The sequence below is a fragment of the Myodes glareolus genome, chromosome 12, assembly GCF_982192425.1.
Source record: "Myodes glareolus chromosome 12, mMyoGla1.1, whole genome shotgun sequence".
In the NCBI taxonomy this organism is placed as follows: Eukaryota; Metazoa; Chordata; class Mammalia; order Rodentia; family Cricetidae; genus Myodes; species Myodes glareolus.
The window spans coordinates 71,646,551-71,667,697 of NC_142037.1; the positions used below are offsets into that span (position 1 = coordinate 71,646,551).

A 21,147-nucleotide genomic window follows, 5' to 3' on the forward strand; every position below is an offset into this window, starting at 1 on the left:
GGCTACTTGATATAAGTAGATTTCTTTCCCAAGTCTCTGCAATGTATTTCTTCTCTTCTTATCTTTTCCCATCCAGGGCAATGTTAGTCTCTTGTAGATTAACTCTCAAGAAGGGTGACAAGTACATGTCTACCAGTGTTTCCAGTTTGTCATATTTGATTGTGTTAGTTTTATGATCACTCTCTCTAAGTGAGATGCAAGGTCATTGAATGAGAACTGAGAAAGTTGTTCAGTTTATACTGGTCCCTTGATTATCTAATTCCTATATAGAAATATTATATTCTAATGTAATTGTTGTAGTAAAGTAAGAATACTCTACCTGTGACATGATTGATCTCTTAAGTGCATTATTAAAGAGTAACTATTAGTAGATGTATGTTTGAGGTAATGGTTCCAAAACCTTAACACGCTCATTCAAAGATGTGAATTTAAAATGGTCATTTGCATTCCATTCTCTTTTTACTATGATTAACCATATCTAGAACATTCCATTTCACTGAGAAAAATCATGTAAAAAAGCAGATTAAAGTGAAATAAAAAGAAGCAGTGAGTTTATAAAAAAATAACCAGACTTTTCCAACAGTAATAACTCTTCCATTATTGAAAGTTAATAAAGTTTGTTTCCCCTACACTTCCTTTTCCTTCATATATGTTTTAAACCAGAGGAATAAATAATTATGAGGCTTTCTCATTCCACTCAGAAAGCATTTAAAATTCTTTATTTTTGTTTCTTCAAATGCTTTTTCTTCTCTTGCATGTTCCATCCATGCTGTAGTTTTAATTCAGTACACTCTACCCTGCCATTCCCTCATTCTCCCGTCTTACCCAGATCCAGAAGAGATAACCACCAAATATGACCTAACAAGATAAAAATAAAATTAGTCACAAATCATTATATTAAGTCACCCAATAGGAGAAAAAGGTTCCCAAGCAGAGAAAAGAGAGTCAGAGACACCCCCACTCCCATTCCTGGGGGTCCGACAAGAACACCGAGCTCCACAACCATAAAGGTATATGTGGAGGATCTAGTTCAGATCCATACAATGTCCTGGTTTGTTGTTTCAGTCTCTCTGAGACTCTTGAGCATTTCTTAGTTGATTGCATTCAAAATTTTTAGGAGAACATTATGATACTTTACATTTTTTTTAAAATTATCATTGGAAGGGACTCACCTGAATATGAGGGAACAGCCAAAACTCAGTGACCTTCAACTTTATACCTACAAACCAGGTATCTGACACTGAAACCCATTTAGAGAGCATTTGTCCAGATAATCTGCCTTTCATTTATTAATCATAATTTTATATGTTTTTAATCGAAAGGCATAGATCCTATGATACTGAAATGTGTGGATACACAAACTTAAAACTATTTAACAACTGTCATATTTCATTTCATGAAAATTTAGAAACATGAATATCAACTTAGGTACAAAGAAATACTTCTGTGGAAGTATGCACCAATGAATATTCTTAAATAATCACCTAAAGCATAATTAAAATTGGTCTGTTGCCATGGTGTTTTTAAATGTAAAAGCAGTATTATACAGATTTTAAACATTAAACATTGTGTTTATCTAAGTCTATGACTGTGATGTATATTAATGTGGTTTATTCATCTATGTATGAATGCTCGTACTTGTGTGTGCACTCAGGAGGCCAAAGTAGAATGCCTGATGTCCTGATCTACCATCTCTGCCTACTTCCCATGTGACAGGGTTTCTCCCTAAATCTGGAGTTAGTCAGAAAGCCAGAATTAATCAGAGACCCTGTAGTCGCTCTCCTTAACAGAATTAGGGTTACAGTCAACATAGATGCCTCTGGCATATATGAGTGCTGAGTACCAAACCCATGTTCTATGCTTGCACAATAAATGTAACTATGCATAGACCCATTTCTCCATCCTTCAAACACCTTTCTAATTTTAAAATAATTAAAAAAACAGCTTATATATTAAGATGTTCAATAGTTTCAAAGCTTGAGAAACAGAGATTAACACTAAGTTACTGACTGACATTTATTCTTGTGGCATCAGGTGACTTAACTACACCTTTAATTTCTTTTCTAGTTCACTGATAATTAAAAACAAATAATGATAGATGATAGTGGTTTACACCTTTAATCCCAGCACTAAGGGCACAGAGGCAGGCAGATCTCTGTGAGTACGAAGTCAGCCTGGTCTATAAGAGCTAGTTCTAGGATAGGCCACAAAGCCACAAAGAATCTCTGTCAAAAATACAAAACAAAACAAAAATCAAAAAACCCTCAATGCAATTAGTGATTTTATTAGCATATATTCATTACTCTATACTTTTTGCAGTAATTTTTCAAAAAAAATTTGATGTGATAGAGTCATTTAAAGTAAATTTCTAATTCTAAAATAAGACTAAAATGGAATTAGAAATTAAAATGTTTCACAATTTCAAGCTTGGCAAAGGAGATGCTCAGTATATCCAGCTTCTCAGTTGATTTTCTACGGAGTAAGGTGACCTAACTAAACCTTTAATGTCTTTTCTAGATTACTGCTAATGAAGGAAGAACAAATAATGATTTTATTAACATATATCAATCAGCCTACACCTGTTCCAGTGATTATAAACAAGTGATTAATGAGATAAAAGCAGCCCACTTTATGAGAGAATGTCATTCTCACTCTCTCTGACACTTCATTGTGCCAGTCATCTCCAAACATAAGGTCACAGCTGTTCTGTGACATTTTTACACAATGGAAAAATCAGACTGTTCCATGGAGAAATAAAAAAGGAAATTTAATAACCTGACATTTGAATGAAGAAATAAGCCATTTCAAATACAGGCAATTGTACAAGGATCCTAGGTGATGTTTGAGAAATAGAACAGGTTGTTTTCTTGAGCCACATCTAATACACTGACCTTACAAAGTCTCCATTGTTCGTCATTTTTTTCCACCCAGTGTGCAGCACAAATAGGCTTATGGAACCTTTATGGGATATTAAACCTACGCAGCTCTCCTTGTTTATAATACATATGTAAAATCACTGTCACTTATACTTTGACAGCTCTTTACTTGTTGTTTGTATTCATTTTCATACATATTTTACTGAGCAGATTATATTTAGGAATATATATGTGTTATTTAGTACAAAAGGTGGCCATTAACTTGAAGAAAAGGTCTTTTTAACATATTTATTTATTTTACAATCTACTTCAGTTTCCCTTTCTCCTCTCCTCCTCATCTGTTTCCACTCATCCTCCCCAACTTCCCCTCTGTCTGCTCCCATCAATACCAGATCAATTTCTGTTTGGGAAAGGGCAGTTTCTAGATATACACAGGATATCAAGAAAAACAAGGCATATCTAGTTGAATTAATACTAATAACCTCCCCTTGTATTAAGGCTGGACAAGGTGAAAGAGTATGAAGAATATGGTCGGAAAAACCTGTAATAGAGTCAGAGACAGCCCCGGTTATCACTGTTGGGAGTTGCACAAGAACAGGAAGCTACAAAACTGTAACATGTGTAGAGGTCTAGGTCACTTCCATGTAGGCTCCCTGATGTCAGTTCAGTCTCTGTGACCACTAGGAGACAGGTTTGATTCTGCTGGTTTTCTTGTGATGATCTTGTTATCTCTGGATCCTACAATCCTTCCTCCCTCTTTTTAGCGGGATTCCCCAAAATCAGCCAAATGTTTCACCGTGGATCTCTACACCTGTTTCCATTGATTGCTTGATGAAGCCTCTCTGCTGACAGTTGCCTAGATACCAAGCGATGAGTATAGCAGATATCTTTAGGCACCATTACATTGACGTTTTTTCTGTTATCCAATCACGTTTGGTTCTGCCGTAGGTTTCCAGGTCATCCATTATCTATCCTCATCTCGGTTATGGTGCATTATGCAGGGTCAGTACTGGGCTAACTTTCATTGTCTTATTTTTTTGTTTGTTGAGTTTTGTGTTGTTCTGAGAGAGAGAGAGAGAGAGAGAGAGAGAGAGAGAGAGAGAGAGAGAGAGAGTGCAAAAAGAGGACAGCATAAACTTAGGTGGGTAGGGAGGTAGAAGGAATCTGGGAAGAGCTGGACACTGAAGAAACAATTAAAATTCGTTGTCTAAAAATTAAATTTTCAAAAAATCCGTTTCAAATATTCTTATAACTGTCAGGACAACTGCATATATATGTGGGCAATATTCTAGTCATCTGGATGACATTTCTTTTATAGTCTTGTTTTACATAGAATATAAATTAATGTCATTTAAAAAGGCATTTTTATCAATAAAAGTTCTTATAAAACCATGAAATAAAACAGGAGAAATCTTTCAAATTTGTCACAATGCTATCATTCATTTCTTCATACAGCATAATTTATATAATTCAGAAATTATTAAGTGAATAATTTCCTCATTCATGTAAACATATTTTTCTAAATGTTAGTCTATTTTATTTAATATTTATCTCTAATAAATACAAAACTAGATATCATTTAGATTGTCAACCTAAAGAATAACCACAAAGAAGAATAGTTGAAGCATTATGATCTACATAATTTCGAGAAGACAGAATTTATTTGGGTGTAGATTCCCAGAGTATTAGAGATAATGATGGCAGAGATAAATCATGCTGACAGTAACTGAAGCAGGAACCTTTAAAATCTTTAAACTCTAAGAGTCTACACCTAGTGAAATACTTGCCCTAGTAAGAGCACACCTTCAAACCTACTCAAACATTGCCAACTGGTGACCAACTGTTCAAGTATTCAAGATTTACAGCACAATGATATTCTCAACTAATAATTCAAGCAAGTGGGTTCTTATGTAAGATTGGTATTTAGAAGTGTGGGTATGGGGAGAATGAACATGAAATTACTAAAAGTATTAAAAAAATGAAAGTTTATATATACAGAAAAGAATAGAAACCTCCAAGCACTGAGCTTGGGTGTGTTATAATTCAGAAACAATATACAGTTGATGGGCCATCAAAATACACTGATATTAAAGCTGCTTATAAAGTATATATGAAGAAAAGCAGAAAACGGTCTTGAAAGCTAATTTAATAGATGTCATAAACATGACATCTGTGAAAAAATGTTTACCCTCCTTGCCATATTAGAGGGAGTATCAGTGCAGTTTCCCTTCTTCTTAAAATGACTATATAGCAGGGAACAACAGTATTAAGGAATTTCACAGATTTACAGTTATGTGAGAAGAAAATTACTATTGATAGTGGTTATCAAGTGGAGATTTCTCAACATTCTGATGGTCTTCCCTGTGGGATCATGAGTACAGAGAAAATTAATCAAAGGTCAATGAATGATTTGCTGCGTGGATGAGACTTAGGTCAGCCAGGGAGTATAATATAAAGAATAGACAACCTGGGAAGGATGTCTGTCCAGACTAGATGTCATCTATAATTCTTCATGGCTGTGTCTGTATTTTTTCTCATGTACCATTTTTAATGTGTATTTTTGAAATAAACAGTTATTAATATGTTAGATTTTCATTTATACATATGGTATCAGCGATTCTGCTTGAACTCACAATTGGATCTCTCTGTGAGGACCTCATGGCTAAGACTCAGTGCTCAATTCTGATCCAATGGGTAAGAACACAATTGATGCCTTCTATTTTTTCTCTTAAAAATGACTTGCTTTATTTGTTTTGAAGGTGCCTTGCACATTTTATTCTACACAGTTTTTGTAAAGCTTTTTCTACTCATTTTCTGTGTTTATGAGATACAAGCTGTGCCTTGGAAAAAGAATCAGAAACAAACTTTTTTACATGCTAGCACTCCCACCCCCAATGTGTACGTGTACACACACACATGCGCCCGCACGCACACATACACACACACACACACACACACAAACCTTGTCTTCTTTCCCCTATTCTCTTGTAACTTTATACGAAGGTTTCTGTTCTGCTTCTGCCCTTTCCACAATCTGTGACTCCGTAAAACTTTCATTTCTTTGGTTATAAATTGCTGTGATCCTGCCTAGGTTAACCTCATCACGGCAGGTGGATTCTCTGTAAAAGAAGAATGTAGCTTTCATTTGACATAGTTATATGTGTACTCTCTCACTTGAAATTTTAAATACATGATTTAAGATAGAGTTGGTTATTATCTTTAAAAGATATTAAGCTGAAAATAATTGATTCTATATAAGTAACATTATATAGAATTACGATTGAGATGAAGAAAAGACAAATATGGGAGCAGGGAAGAAGATATCTTAATTAAGGGAGCCATTTTGGGGTTGGACTGGGACTGAATGAGCATGGAATCAAACTGGACCTTTTGAATATAGCTGAAAATTGGGGCAGACTGAGAAGCCAATGATAATGGCACTGGGATTTGTTTCTACTGCATGTACTGACTTTTGAGGATCCTAGTCTATTTGGATGCATACCTCCTAAGCCTGGGTGGAGTAGGGAGGGCCTTGGAATTCCCATGTGCAGGGTACCTTGCCCTCTCTTAGGTCTGGAGAAGGGGGGTGAGTAGGGAAGCGGGAGAGAAGTGGGAGGAGGGGATGGAGGGAGTGGAAATTTTTAATGGTATTATTTATAAAGTAATAAAAAATTATTAGAAAAAGTAACTTCAAAGAAATTAGTGTTTATTAGGACAGATGCCTGGATGACAGAGGGAACTGGTAGAGATACCTGAATTCTGAACCTACAAAAAAAGAAGAGACTAGTTTGGGGAGAAAGATAATTTTGTTCTATTAAAATCTCTGAAGAAGGACAATAAATCATAAAAAAACTTGTAGAAAATTTATGCTTCAGCATTTTCTATTTTTAAAGCGGTGTTATGATCAGAGGAACCCACTGTGACAGTAAGCTCATGTTCTAATTTGTTGGTAGGCTTTTTTTGGCTTGTTTTATTTTTGAAAGAGGGTTTTATGTATCCTAGGCTAAATATATTACTAAGTTTGACCTCGAAATCTAAATCTCTTTCTCAGCAGCCTTGGGTATATGTACTGCAGTTGTATTTCCCTAAGCTTAGATTAGGCTGCACAAGGGATATCAAAACTGGGGCTACCCTGGTGTTCGGCAAACATTCCACCAACTGACTACATTACCAAGACACCAGGTTCTTGAGACACTTTAATGATAAACTGTAGATGGGCTTAAAAAGAAACAATGTCACTATTTATTACGTTTTCCCAAGATAGTCCCATGAGTTTGTCAATACGAAGATCATGGCAGAAGAAATAAAAGAAAAAGAAAAGAAAAGAATTGTTCTTCATGGAGAGCTGTCAGTTTTTGCTGCTTGAAAAACTGTTTCAAAGAAAAAGTCATAGTTTAATCAGATGGATTAAGGACAAAACACTGAGAATTGAAACTGGCAATAAAACAATTTGTGTGACAATGACACGCTCAGACCTAGCAAATTGAAGAAAACTTTGAGGAAAAGCAACAAGGAGGGAATCTATTTAACAGAGCATCGCAGTCTGGGAAGCGAGTATAACAGTGCTGTCTGCAAGAAAAATGGGTTCTAATTTTTTGTCTATTTGATGAAAGGTACTGTAGTATAGTATTATTTCAAAAGCTTCATTTTCAAGGCTACTATGATACTTTTTATAAAATTACTTACTCTTTACTTTTTATCATTTCTATCCCTAAATTGATCTTGATAGACTAGTTTGGTCTCATGTAAATTTTGTCTGTTTAGGATATTTATTTACTGTATGTGTGATTATTTTGTTTTTAATATATTTACAAGAATCATAATATCTTTACACTTATTTGTTAATTATATATTATTTTAAATACATAACATCCTGTTTGATTTACTTGATGACTCTTTCCATTCTAATTGTCCTAATTTTCTTTATGTTTCAGCAATAAATGTCATGGCCTTATGAAACTTGAAGAGGAAAGTACTTATTTGGAGTACGAATTAAAATTCATCATCTAAGGAAGCTAGGGCACAACTCACTATAGGAGCGTGATGCAGACCTGTGAAGGGGAGCTGCATACTAGCTTGCTTGTCCTGACTTGCAAACGTCTGGAGGTCAACCGACAAGTTTTCAGAAGACATTCTTTCCTTCCTCCAAGTGGATCCCAGGTAAGAGACTGAACTTTAATGGTTTTTTACCATTTACTAAATGTAATTCTTTAATTTTTACATTTATTTTTAAATATTTAAATTATTGTTTGTAATTACAGCATAATTTCATCAATTACCCCTTTGCTTTAGTCTTCCAAATAATCTCATATACCCCTCCTTGTTCTTTTTCAAATTTGTGGCCTCATTTTCCATCAATTATTATTACATGAATAATTTGATTAAATATTGCACATGTATTTCTTTGTTATCAGCCTTTTAAATTTTAAATTCATTTTCCTCATATTATTCTTGAGGTTTTTTTTTTTTTTTTTTTCTCAGTCTTCTTTCCAGCACTGCGCCATTTTATTTCACTTGTAGATTTAGTTCCGGACATAATAGTAGAAAAGATGATCTCTTGATTTTTCTTTCCATTTTTGTTTTGTTCTCTGCATCTTATGAAAAGTAATGCATCATTTTATTTAGTAAAATAGTCTCATGGAGGCTGTTATATGTAAACGGAGACTGCTTATTCATTTCCCGGCCATCTAGACCTGAATAATTACACAGAAACTCTATTAATTACGACACCATTTGTCCAGTTAGCTTAAGTTTCTTTCTAACTCTACATCTTAAATTAACCCATTTCTATTAATCTGTGTATCACCATGAGGCTTTTGCTTACTGGTAAATGTTTTGGGCATCTATTTTCTTCATTAACTATACAGCATCTCCCTGACTCTGCCTATTCTCTCTCTATATCCCCTTCAAGCCTGGCTTTATTTTGCCTTATCATAGGTCAAACAGCTTTATTCATTAACCAAAAAAAAAAATCAACACATATACAGAGGGACATCCCGCATCGTTATAAATTTGCATGAAGAAGTCCCTAATCTGAGTATGATTAAGAAGGCTTGATTATTTTTCTATCCGGTGTTATATTCCTCTACTCTTTCTCTCTAGACTGTATGCTGTGGGATCTAAAACCACCCAAATGATTTTCCTGCGTGACCATTATTATCCAGTATTTGCATAAATCATATTCTCTTACTCCTACTAACACTTGATGTGCCTAACATTTAGCTTGCCTATTCTAATCATTGACACAAACCCTAAGGATTTTAAAAATGACATTGGCTACAATAGGAATAATATTGCTGTCTTTTCTTTTTAAATCTATATTAGAAATGTGGTCCTTGATTAAGCCTTTTATTTGCTTTAAGTCTACAGAAATTGAAATTTATATCTTTTCAAAGGTAACTTTATAATTTAGAGCCTCAGTAATTAAGCTACCTTCAAGCTCCACCAAATTATTAAAAATTCCATCTTCAATATAAAGTATTATAAATGAAGTCTATGTTGTTTTGTAAAGTCATACCTATATAGAGAAGGACTGACTTTTCAGACAGTAACAGGTATCTAATTTAGCTGTGGCAGACATCGACCTTTGGGATGTAATACTGGCTGAAAGGAAATAATGGTAGTTACAACTTGGAAAAAAACCCAGATTATGAAAAACAGGGAGAACCAATGAAATACAATAACCTCTCATTCACGGCATCATTTTGAATCAAGACCAAGTAACACCAGCAACGACTTTATTATGTTTGGAGATTTATTTTAGCTTTTTACTCTCTACATATTAAATTCTGGGGCACTTCCACCTCTTATTATAATTAGAGCAAAGGATTAAGATTAATAATATATCTCATGATTATCATAATAAAAGTTAAATGAATAAAACTGGAAACTACACAGAACTGTTTATTAAAATTCAGCCTTCCTATTTAAAAAAACATTCTGGTATTATTTTATATATTTTGCCTTTACCTAGCCAAGCCTAATCTAATCTTCCTTTTTTCTTTCAATACTTCCAAGAATGGAACTCACAAGAATGTATCACATTCAGATGGTGGAGTTATAATAATAAATACATGGTGTTACAATAAGTACAGGAAGAAAATTAAATGCTGTATTACAGAAACAAAAGAGATGATACATTACTAAAATGACAATATGTTTGTCTCCTTTACATACAAATTTGTAGATATGTCTCATTCTTCTAAAGAAAATCTCTACTCAAAAATTCAAAAGCATGTCTTCATTTGGCAATGCTTTTGGAGACATTTCATTAAGAATAAATCCATTATTTTATCTTTCAATCTGTAGTTTACTATTTTATTCTCCCATGTCAATATTAATTTGAAATATTTGAAAAGAAAGGCCTAGGTCAGCATATTAACTTTGCTAATAGCCTTATAGTTTGTTTTTGGATAAATATTAACTATTCATAGGTTTTCACATGTAATTTTTAGAAAATGTTGATTCCTTCAGGTGTTGTGTAACAGGACATGGTTATTCAGGATTGTGCTGTATTGATCTAGCAAGGCAATCATCTTGGTGAAGTTTGATTTTTGACAATTTCTTTTCTTTAATTTGTTCAATATTACATTAATCACTACAATTATATCTTATATTGAAATGTAAGATTAAGAACTCTGAATATCCATATCACTGCATATAAAATTGATTTAATATAATTTTAATAAAAAGAAGTGTGATTTTTTGTTTCACTTCTTAAAAATAGATGCTCTTTACAGTGGCTAAATAATACATTATTTACATTGCTGTAGTATTCTTAGAGACATTTAAATTTATTATTCTTATCTAGAGTAAAATTCAGAGAACTATATGGTAGTATCATTAATTAATAACTGGATTACTTATTTTTATAAAGAATAGGTAATGAGCTTATCTTAAAATAATGATTCTATCCTAATACCCCCCAAAATACAAATGATTCATTCAAAGTAATGTGCATATAATTTAGGTGAATTATGATAATGTTTGTAAAGTATACTGTACTGGTTATAATAAGAAAGACACCCATAGGTTCATATGTTTGAATATTTAGCAACCATGGAGTAGGATAGGAAGGCTTAGAAGATGTGGCCTTGGTGGATCAAATGTACACTGGAGTTGGGCTTTGAGTTTTTATAAAACCCACACCCTGGTCCAGCATTTCCCTCTTTTTCTCTCTAGGCCTAATGTTCACGGAACAGCTTAATTTTTTAAACAATCTTTTTAGATTTTACACACAACTCCTAGTCCCCTCTCCTTCCTTTCCTTCCACTCCCCCCCCCCACCTTCTTCATTGTAGTTGTTGTTTTGTTTTATTTTTTGAGACAGGGTTCCTCTGTGTAACAGTCTTGGCTCTCTGCTTTGTCCATGCATCACAATTCCTGGCCTTTATTGTGTTTTGAATACACCCCAAACTGTAAAGATTCAGATTCTCAGTGTTTTCTACTTGACTCTTCCTCTTTGAAACCCACAACGAAGCCACACCTATTTGAACTTGATTAGGTCTCGAGCATAAGTGGTTCAAAGCAAGATTGTGGCATTTACACTTTTGAGTTCTTAGGTCCAATATTGTGAGCTCCTCCATTGCTACTGCTATTGCTTCCATCCTGGTTGTTTATCTTACAGTGGGAGACACACAATAGAAAATTGTAGGGTGCTGGTTGGAGGAGGAAGTCATGGTGTGACTCTTAGTTACGTCTCGAGCACCAAGCCTGTATGCACTAAGTTTCCTTCACCATGCTCCCTACCATAATGCTCATGATGTCTCAGCACAGCAACAGAGCAATAATTAGGATATATACTATTTCTATGATAATAATATTATAAAAAATGCTGTTTAAGAATAATCAGAAAACCAGATAGCTAAAAGTATGAGAACATAGAATATTAACAAAATGAAAATCATATCCCGGTATTTGTTCTTTGAGGGAAACAAAATATTTTAATTCTTTAAAAAGAGAAGTATGGATTATAGTTTGTCTAAGATAAAAACAAGTAAGTGGAAACAAAAGGTAACAAAGCTAGAGTATTGGGTCATATACCAAGTAGTTCAAGATTTGTCCAAATCATAACCTTCTCTTCTGTCTTTTAAGTTTGCTTTATTCTGGCCAGAAGGAATTTACAAGGATGCTTTTGATAGGTTTGTTATTTTATAACAAATTTATAAATTAACGGAGTAACTTATGAACAATTTCCACAATGTTAATACTTTTTCAGTTTTGAAAGGTATTTAATTCATTCTTTTGTTCCTCATTGTCTTATTGATTAAGTGTGCTTTCTTCCTGACAATTGTATTTTCTATAATTTGTGAAAGGATATAATTTTTCTTCCTTCTTCAGAAGTGAACGTTATTACTCTATTTTCATTTTATTTTGATCTAAGTTTTTGTCACATATTATTGGTTTTGAAATTACTAATACACAAGATATTTCCGTTATATGATTACTTTCTTAGACTATTTATTGTATTTTTCAGTTAATTGAAGTGTCTTTAAGAATTTTTGCATATGTATATATTCAATTTCCACAGGCACTTTAAAAATTAAATTTCATTTATCTCCTCAGTAAAATTAAGACGTATATCACTAATCAGATAATTATTTTTCTGTTATCTTTGAAAATGTTAATTATTTTGTTGATGACTCATTTCAGTTTCTTATAATACTCTTAGATCATGGTTTTGCTTTTCTGGAAGTTATCTTGTGTCTAATTTAACCACTATCTTGATGAACATAACTTGAGTTGCACTTATAGTATTTGAATTTTTTGTTTCTTTGGTTGTTTTTGCTGACTTTGAAGTGTGTTTATATACCCCAGTTACTCTTCATTTAGTTCCAACATCCAAAACCATACTGTTCAACATTTTCTCACTGGAATTTTTATTTTGAATTTATTCTTTTTAAATATGTAAGTGTTCATTTTTTGATAGTTTTGGCTTGTGTTCATTGGGACATTTATATTAATTGACCAAGTTATAATTTATGAATTTGTTCAACCCTCTGTTCTGGGATGTACTTGACCTCATTTTCAAGCAAATTTATTCATGTATTCTATTAGTGCAGAGTTTCTAAAAACTGCTCCCAGTCCTATTGGAAGTGTTAGTGGTTTATTGTTCCTACCAGAATGACTATGCTCAATCTCCAAGATATCTTAAGCATACACTGATGATAAATTCTCAAAATTTTCACAAAATAACTTTCTGTTGAATTACATGGTATCTTATGAAGATTATGTTAGTTGGTTCTTTATTGGCTAAAGTTTTTTTTCAAATTTTATGTTATTATTATATACATAGAATAAAGTAAAATGATTAAAATATACTTTAAAGAAAAATAGTTACTATAAAGCAAATCAAATGCTAAGTAGTCCACAAAATGAAATACATGAGCATTTAAAATTCAAAACAAAAAGCATATTTATATATTTTTTATATATATATATATAAATATCCAACGTTCAACTCTCACTCTCCTGTGACACGACTCGCTGACCAATCAGGGAAACTTTTTTCGCCTAACTGTTGAAATCTGTTTAAAGGTATGGATGTCATAGAGAGTTTATGAAACATGATGATGATCTATTTTTCTGTGTCCACTATTCTTTCAAACTCTCACAAAATAACAATGTTACAAAAGGGTTCCAGGGTTTTTAGATAACTTTGAATTTTCTCTTCATTTTCATGGTATGTTCAAAATAGTAGATTAAAAAAAAATGAGGAATTTTTTGTGGAACTAAAATGGAGATTTGATAAGTGAAATTCTATTGATATACAGTATTTTATAAGTTGAAAATAAGATAGTGGCTGTGGTTTTATGGTATGATACTAATCTTCACTGAACTTTGCTCAAGGAAGAATTGCAAAGTGAAATTTGAAGATACCTTAGAAAATATTTAATAATCATTTCAATGACCACAAATTGGTAACATGTTGAACGATATTATCAATAGCTCAATAAATTAATTTCATTTGTTTTCCTTGGACATTTCTCTTACCTCTAAGCAAACTTAAAATTATACTTTCTTCTTTCAATTATTTTATTGAACTATACATTTTTCTCTGCTCCCTTTCTTTACTCTCCTCTCCCCTTCAATCATTTCTGAAGGTCTTCATGCTCCCCATTTACTCAGAAGATCTTGTCTTTTTCTGTTTCCCGTGTAGATTAGATCCATAAATATCTCTCTTAGGGTCCTCATTGTTGTCTAGGTTCTCTGGGGTAGTGATTTGTAGGCTGGTTTTCTTTGCTTTATGTTTAAAAACCACTTATGAGTAAGTTAATATGATAATTGTCTTTCTTGGTCTGAGTTACCTCACTCAGAATGATGGTTTCTAGCTCCATCCATTTTCCTGAAAATTTCAAAATGTCATTTTTTTCTGCTGTATAGTACTCCGTTGTGTAAATGTACCACATTTTCCTTATCAATTAAATTTTTTTTTGGATTGTACAGAGCAGAAATATAGCCTGTGGTATCTTCTCTAAAGTCCTATCACTTTTGAATGCATGAAAGCATGTTCATCTAAATCCTCTGGAACCCCATGGAAGAGGAAGCATAAAGAGTGCCCTTTGCCAATACATTATTTATTGTCTATACATTACAGCCTCAATTCAGTGTTCTTTTGAGATGCCTGCGTAGGTGAACCAGCAAATCTTTGTGTTTCTGTCATCACTGAGCCCCTTTTCTTCTGTTTGTTACAAATATAATAATAATTAAATAATTAGATGAAGCAAAATAAAAAAATCATAATAGCGCAAAACAAACCAATGGAAGAATTGAACAACTTCAAATAGCAAGGAAACACATAGACATAGAGACACACATATGTACACATCTATTCCATAAATACACTAAATATGAAGCCATAATATTAGACTCAAAAAAAAAACCAAAATACCCAAAGAATCTGTAAAGTTAAAAAAATAAATAAAAAATTTAAAAGATTAATAAGTACCCTGACTAAACCTTATGGAAAAAAGAACCTCAAATGTGCAACTGAGTTCAATTTTTGTTGGCTATAACTGCTGGTAATAGGACCTAACCTTAAGGGAAGTAGTTGACTTGGGTGAAAAAGAAATATGGGGGCAGGGCTGGGAGAAGTGGAGGGAGGGGAAACTGTGGTCAGGATATATTGTATGATAGAATTATCTATTTTCAATTAAAAAAGAATAATTTGTATTCCCTGTTTGCAATACTGAAGAACAGTTTAAGATATTTTAAAGCAGGCTTGGAATACATATACAGTATATTGTAACAGATTTAAAAGTACATATCAAATTAAAATACGTGAGATTTATTGATTTGTTAGTCTGGAATGAGATACAATAAACAGAGCTCATTAGGACTGCTTAAAAGATATTTTAACAGTAAGTTTATGTCCAAATATACACACTAGAATTTAAGTTTTTTACACATATAGACACACAGAGTTAAAGCTAGATATGCTCACACATTAAGTTAAATTAAAAGTCACATGCATGCACGCACACATACATATTAAACAGATGTTTGGTGAAGTGGATTCTCCGGTGAGCCCTACCAAAAGCAAAACACACCACTGTGCAAAACACACATGTAGCAGAGTCAGTAAGAGGAATTTAGAGAGAAAAGAAAAACCTTAATTGATGGTGAGACAAGGCAAGAAATCCTTAGTAAAGATGATGACTATGTTACCTGATCTGACCTTAGTCATGATGCTGGTGATCACATGGTGGTCCATAGCAATGATGGTAGTTAGGCCATATGACCTGCTTTCCTTACCCTAAGTTAAGATGTTTCACAAAGAAGCCACACGTTTTTCAGAGTCACAGCATAAATTTTAAACAGATGCAAATAGCATAGAGGATGTGTAGAACATACATTTTAAACAGAATCATATCCTTATGGCCACATCATTCACACATTCTTTCATACATAAAATAGACAGGAAAATTTCTCAACACTGCCTGCTTACCCGGAAGCAGCATACACTGGCCGCAAGGACTAGGGACTGGGACAGCCACATGGTGGTAGCAGTGGCAGAGACTGGATGGAGAGATTTTAAGTTAGAAAGCAAAAAGGTGTAGCTATGGTGCGAGACAGTCTAGCCAAGGGTAAAAGCAGTTAGGCATGAGACAGAGGCAGGGTAGAGTTTAGCACGGCTGGATAGAAACTTCTATCTGACTGTTTACTGCTAGAAATTTAAAAACAACAACAACAACTTCTGTTTTGTTGTCTGCTGGTAGGCGGCCACCTTAGGTTGTCATCTAAGGGGTACTTAGCCCATTTCTTAGTGCAAAGGCAGATAAGCTTAAAAATCTGTAAGTTAGCCATTAGGTTTAGAAGTTTGAGAGTCTCTAAAAGACATCCAGGGGTAAGTCGGGCTGATAGTATTGGAAGGGTTATTTTCCACGGCCAAAAATGGGAGAAGGATAAGATCCAAAGGCTAAGATGTCTGCAAACAAGAGTAAGACACGAGCGAAGGTCAAGTGATTAGTTCAAATCATCCTAAGGCACATCAGTGCAGAGGATGGGGAATCAGTGCCACTCCAGTGGCCCAAAAGACAACAGTGTGAAATGAAGGACAACAGTCTGAGATTAAAAATGAGATCCCAATCCTCAGCCACGTGGAATTACCAGAGATGTTAAAAGCTGACTTGGAGAAGGGGACCTTACTAATTAGTTGATGTTGTGTGGAGTAGCAGGTTTGGGTCCAGGATTAGCATGTGTCTTAGCCCAACCACCCACGAAACAGAGGGAACACAGAGAGAGCCTGGCCAAGTCTTATACCAATGTCATGATTTATGGCGCTGCAACCTTGAAAAGAACCCTGATGGGTAGGAGACTGCAGCATGGAGACAGGCAGAGAAAACTTGGGCATAGAGTTTATTTAGTGGGTATTGGGAAGGGGTTTATGGAGGGAAAAGAAAAACAGATGGAGTAGGAAGAAAAGGGAAGAGGAGGTAGGTTGAGGCAGAGGTTTCCTCTTCAGAAGAAGGAGGAACCATGAACTGGAGAGAAAGAGGAAGACAGGATGAGGGAGATCCCTGGTAGGAAGTGGGAAATTGAGAATGGATGGGATTGCCTCTTAAAGGGACAGGGTACCTAACTGAGAGAGCAGGCCAGCAGAATTATAATTATAATAGATATGACAAATAAAATATCTCACTTCATATATATATAAGTGAAAACATCTTTGAAAAAGTGTCAGTTAGTTTTAGATTTACACCAGCTTTTGCATACATGACAATTTTTTTACTTCTAAGAGAAAATTACTGTATTTTAAAACTATATAAATTTTAAATAATCTTTATCAATAATGTGGACTTGCTTTCAAGCCACAAAAATTGTTCATATCAAAGTTCATCTTAAGAAAAAGAAAAATAACAAAATATTTAGAGTTAATATTTTTTGATTTTTTTCTCAGCAATATTTAAATATTATTTCCAATATCCAATAAATTGAAAGTCAGTAGTAGAAAGTCAGAAGAGAGTTCACAAAGTGCCTTCTCTATAAAAAGGAAATACTTGACTTTGGGGCCTGAGGATTGTAAAGTACTTTTTTATGGTTCTTTTTAATTGATGATTTGCTTTTGTTTTCATGAGAGTTTCTCCCTACTTGCCCACTCTGTTTTAAACTTTGCAGCAATCCCCGGTCTCAGCTTCTAAGGTTCATGGAATTACAAGCAAGTCTGTCCCTGAACTCTTGCTTATCTCAGGCCTTTGGAATATTGGGCTTGTAGGTGTGAGTCCTCATGTCTGGCTCCATTTTATATATGCCTTAATTTGTTAAATATTTATTAAGAGGCTTATATGTAACATAGAGGATTGTCATTGACACATGTATGGATTATTCCATAATGCATTCTCCTTAGGTTAACTGATTACAAGATGCAGACACTCTAGACACAAAGGCCTGTTTGTGCATTTATTGCTTTCCTTTCTTATATAACTCAAATATAATAGGAACATATACCTATTGAATCTAAGGCCTGAGTTAATTCTTTCCTTTGATAACAAATTAAGAATTAATGCCTTTGTAAATATTTTGTGCCTTGTCATTAGAGTAAGGTTTCCTACTCTGTAACAGTGATTTCAGTTTATGCATGTAAAATCTATACTAGAAGGATATTAATATTTTCAGAATTTTCTCAGTTAGCATTCATTATCCCATATTTGAAAATGTTGATATAATCTGCTTAGAACTTTCTCATTACTTTTTATTTTAGCAAAAATAACTACTGTTTCTTGAATATTAATTCACATATTAGCCTATGTAGTGGTGGGAGTCAAATACTCCTGTTCTAGATCAGGGAAACAACTATCATTGCAGGAGCCTCCTCATAATTTAAAGAAAAATAAGAAGCACCAGTGATAACACTTTGAAATGATATGATAGATTACTTTCTCTTTTTTTCTCTTTGTTTGTTTCTTTGTTTTTATTGCTTTTTGAGACAGGGATTCTCTGTAGCTTTGGAGATTGTCCTGGAACTAACTCTTGTAGATCAAGCTGACCTCAAACTCACAGAGATCTTCTTTTCTTTGCTGAGTGCTGGGATTAAAGGCATGTACTGCAACTGCTCCACTATATTACTTTCTTAAAAGCACTTGCAAGAATCATGATCATGTCCTTTTGAGAGTTACAATGTAGGCCTAAATAATATAAGCTGCACATCATAAAAAAGTTCATTTTTCACTTTATATCCTCAATAGTTTAGGCTTCTTACCATATAGTCTGTTTGGAACATTCAATAATTCAATGCTATTGTCTCCAAGTATTCAATAAATTCTATATACTATCACAGAACATATTAATATTCCTACCTGTCAGTATACTGCTTCTTAGTAAATTATCCCACATCAATTATTCATGCCAATCAAATCCTGTATATTGTCTGACTTGATCCAATATATTCATAACAGATTTTCATATATTCTTCACTGTATATTGACAATACAGATACCACCTAAATAAGCAATCAAAATTTGACCTTATTTTCACGACTGAGAGTCCAGCATCTTCATATAAATTATACTTGATTGTATTTAATATTGTAGTTAATATTATAAGATGAAAAGATGATGCTTTTGACAAAAAGGCAAATTTCTAGGTTTGAGATAGTGAATAAAATAGTCTTAATAAATATTAGTGAAACTATTAATGATAACAGCAAAGCTATTCCAGATTCAATATATAGATATATAATTATTAGCACCAAAATATTAATCTCATATTTTGGTGCACAGATGTACTAAAAACATTTACTAGGTAAAAACATTTGCTGCTAAGCATTATGATTGAGTTGTATACCAGGTCCTAAGAAGCAGGACAGAGAAAACTGACTCCTGTATTTTTTTCTCTCACTTCCACAATTGCACTATTGAAGTTGAGCACCACCTCTACCCAGTACACTCACTACATAAATCAATGTAATAAAAATAAGATGACAGATTTTAATAGGATATTATATTTTTAATAGTCTATTATGAAATAACTTGTTATATAATATTAATTTATTGCATTTGACAATATATGTTTCATGGTGTGATCTATTTAAGACTGTATTAATAACACTGTGAGAATCTATGTACAAATGGTTACAAAAATCATGGATAGCAGATTCTGTTTTTAATACAGTTTATATGCACAGCAATCATACAAACAACTTTCTAAAATTAAGGGTACCTTTCTCATAAATATGCAAGTGAAATTAACATATGATCTCATAGAGCACTTTAAAGTTTAGACAAATTGTTTAAAATATTTATAAAAGAGTAAATTTTTTTTGCACTAAGATCAGGATACAGATTGGTAGTGAATAAAGAAATAAAAAAGACGATTGTCTTTTTGTTATTTGGCAGTTTTTAATACCTTATACTTATTTGTTTTCATGTATGCTAGTTGAATTATATTATACCAGAGTGCTAGGAAACATATGTTATTAAAATGTCTTGCTGACTACTAGTGTTTGCTCATATCAGTACTTAAGCGCACACGCCTCCCCAAATATTCAGTGTGTGAGAGGACGCATATCATCATTAAGGCTTAAAGCAAAACATTGCATTCATGATGCTCTAAATTGTCACCAAAAATGTATTATTCTTTTCTCACATTGAGAAAATTTAATTATACATTTAGATTCTAATTCTGAAATAGATTAAAGTAAAATAGTTTTCTTTAAGCAGAGGATTTAGCCTTGAAAATCCCGGAGCAATGAACTTGACTTCATTTTATGTGAACACAGACTTACTACATAATCTCTAATGCTTCTCTTATGATACAAAGCAGACAGACAAAAATAGGTCAAAATGTATCCTTGAAAGTTCCCATCACTGCAACGAAATATTACAAGTTCCTGTTGTTTAGGTAGCTATTTTGTTGAGTATTGTGTGAGTAGTTTCACTTCATGACCTTTCAACAAATGTCTCCCAATTATGCAGTTTTTATAGTGTTGGTATTTTAAATTTATCTGTTTATCTGAGTGCAAATTTTCTGATGCTAGACAATTTTATTTGAAGGATTTTTAATGACACATAGCATTATAAACAGCGAGGATTTCATTTTCTATGACATTTAAACTTGAAACTCTTTTTCTTTAAATCTATTACAAAACTTTTTACATTTCTAGCATATTTTCAAACAGTTTATTTAAAGTTTATGATAATTATAAAAGCTATATGAGATTATTAAATATAATATCTTTTGGACAATATAATTTAATGCAATAAACAAAAAGAGATATGGGCAAAAACAATACCAAACAAGAAGATGAAAAAATAGAAAGTTTATCTAATTGAATAAATGAACACAGTAATTAAAATTTCTTAATATTAACTCATATGAAGAATTAAGATGTTTGCATCCATGAAAGCAGAAATGTATCTAGAAAAAAAAAGATTATTCATCAGTAACTTGACTGTTGATATATTTACTGTTGTATTAGGAAATTTTTATCATAAATAATAGGTTCTTCTCTAATACAATACATCCCTACCATGGTTACCCAGACCTCCACTATCTCCAGCTTCCCCACAGCTTCTCTCTTACTTGGATCCACTCTGCATCCTTTTTCCATCTGAAAAGAGCAAGCCTCATAAACAAAGCAAGCAAACCTGGCAATATACAAGCAAGACAAGCCAAAGACCTCACACTGAAGCTGAGCAAGATGATCCAGCAGGATGACGATTCTCAAAAACAGGCAAAACCATCAGACACACTGACTCCCAAGGTTAGAAGTTTCACAAAACCACAAGCTTATATCACAGCGAGAAGGCAGAGGACCTGGCAGACAATCCAGACAG

General features: G+C 33.3%; 1 long non-coding RNA gene across 1 annotated transcript in view; it reads left to right on the forward strand.

Annotated features, from left to right (window-relative positions):
- The first annotated feature begins 3,774 nt into the window (after positions 1-3,774).
- The window catches only part of LOC148120287 (uncharacterized), a 37,510-nt gene continuing 20,137 nt past the window's right edge, over positions 3,775-21,147 (forward strand). The window contains exons 1-2 of the long non-coding RNA XR_015734647.1: positions 3,775-3,878; positions 7,811-8,036. This is a non-coding gene — a long non-coding RNA (uncharacterized LOC148120287). The remainder of the gene's footprint in view (positions 3,879-7,810; positions 8,037-21,147) is intronic.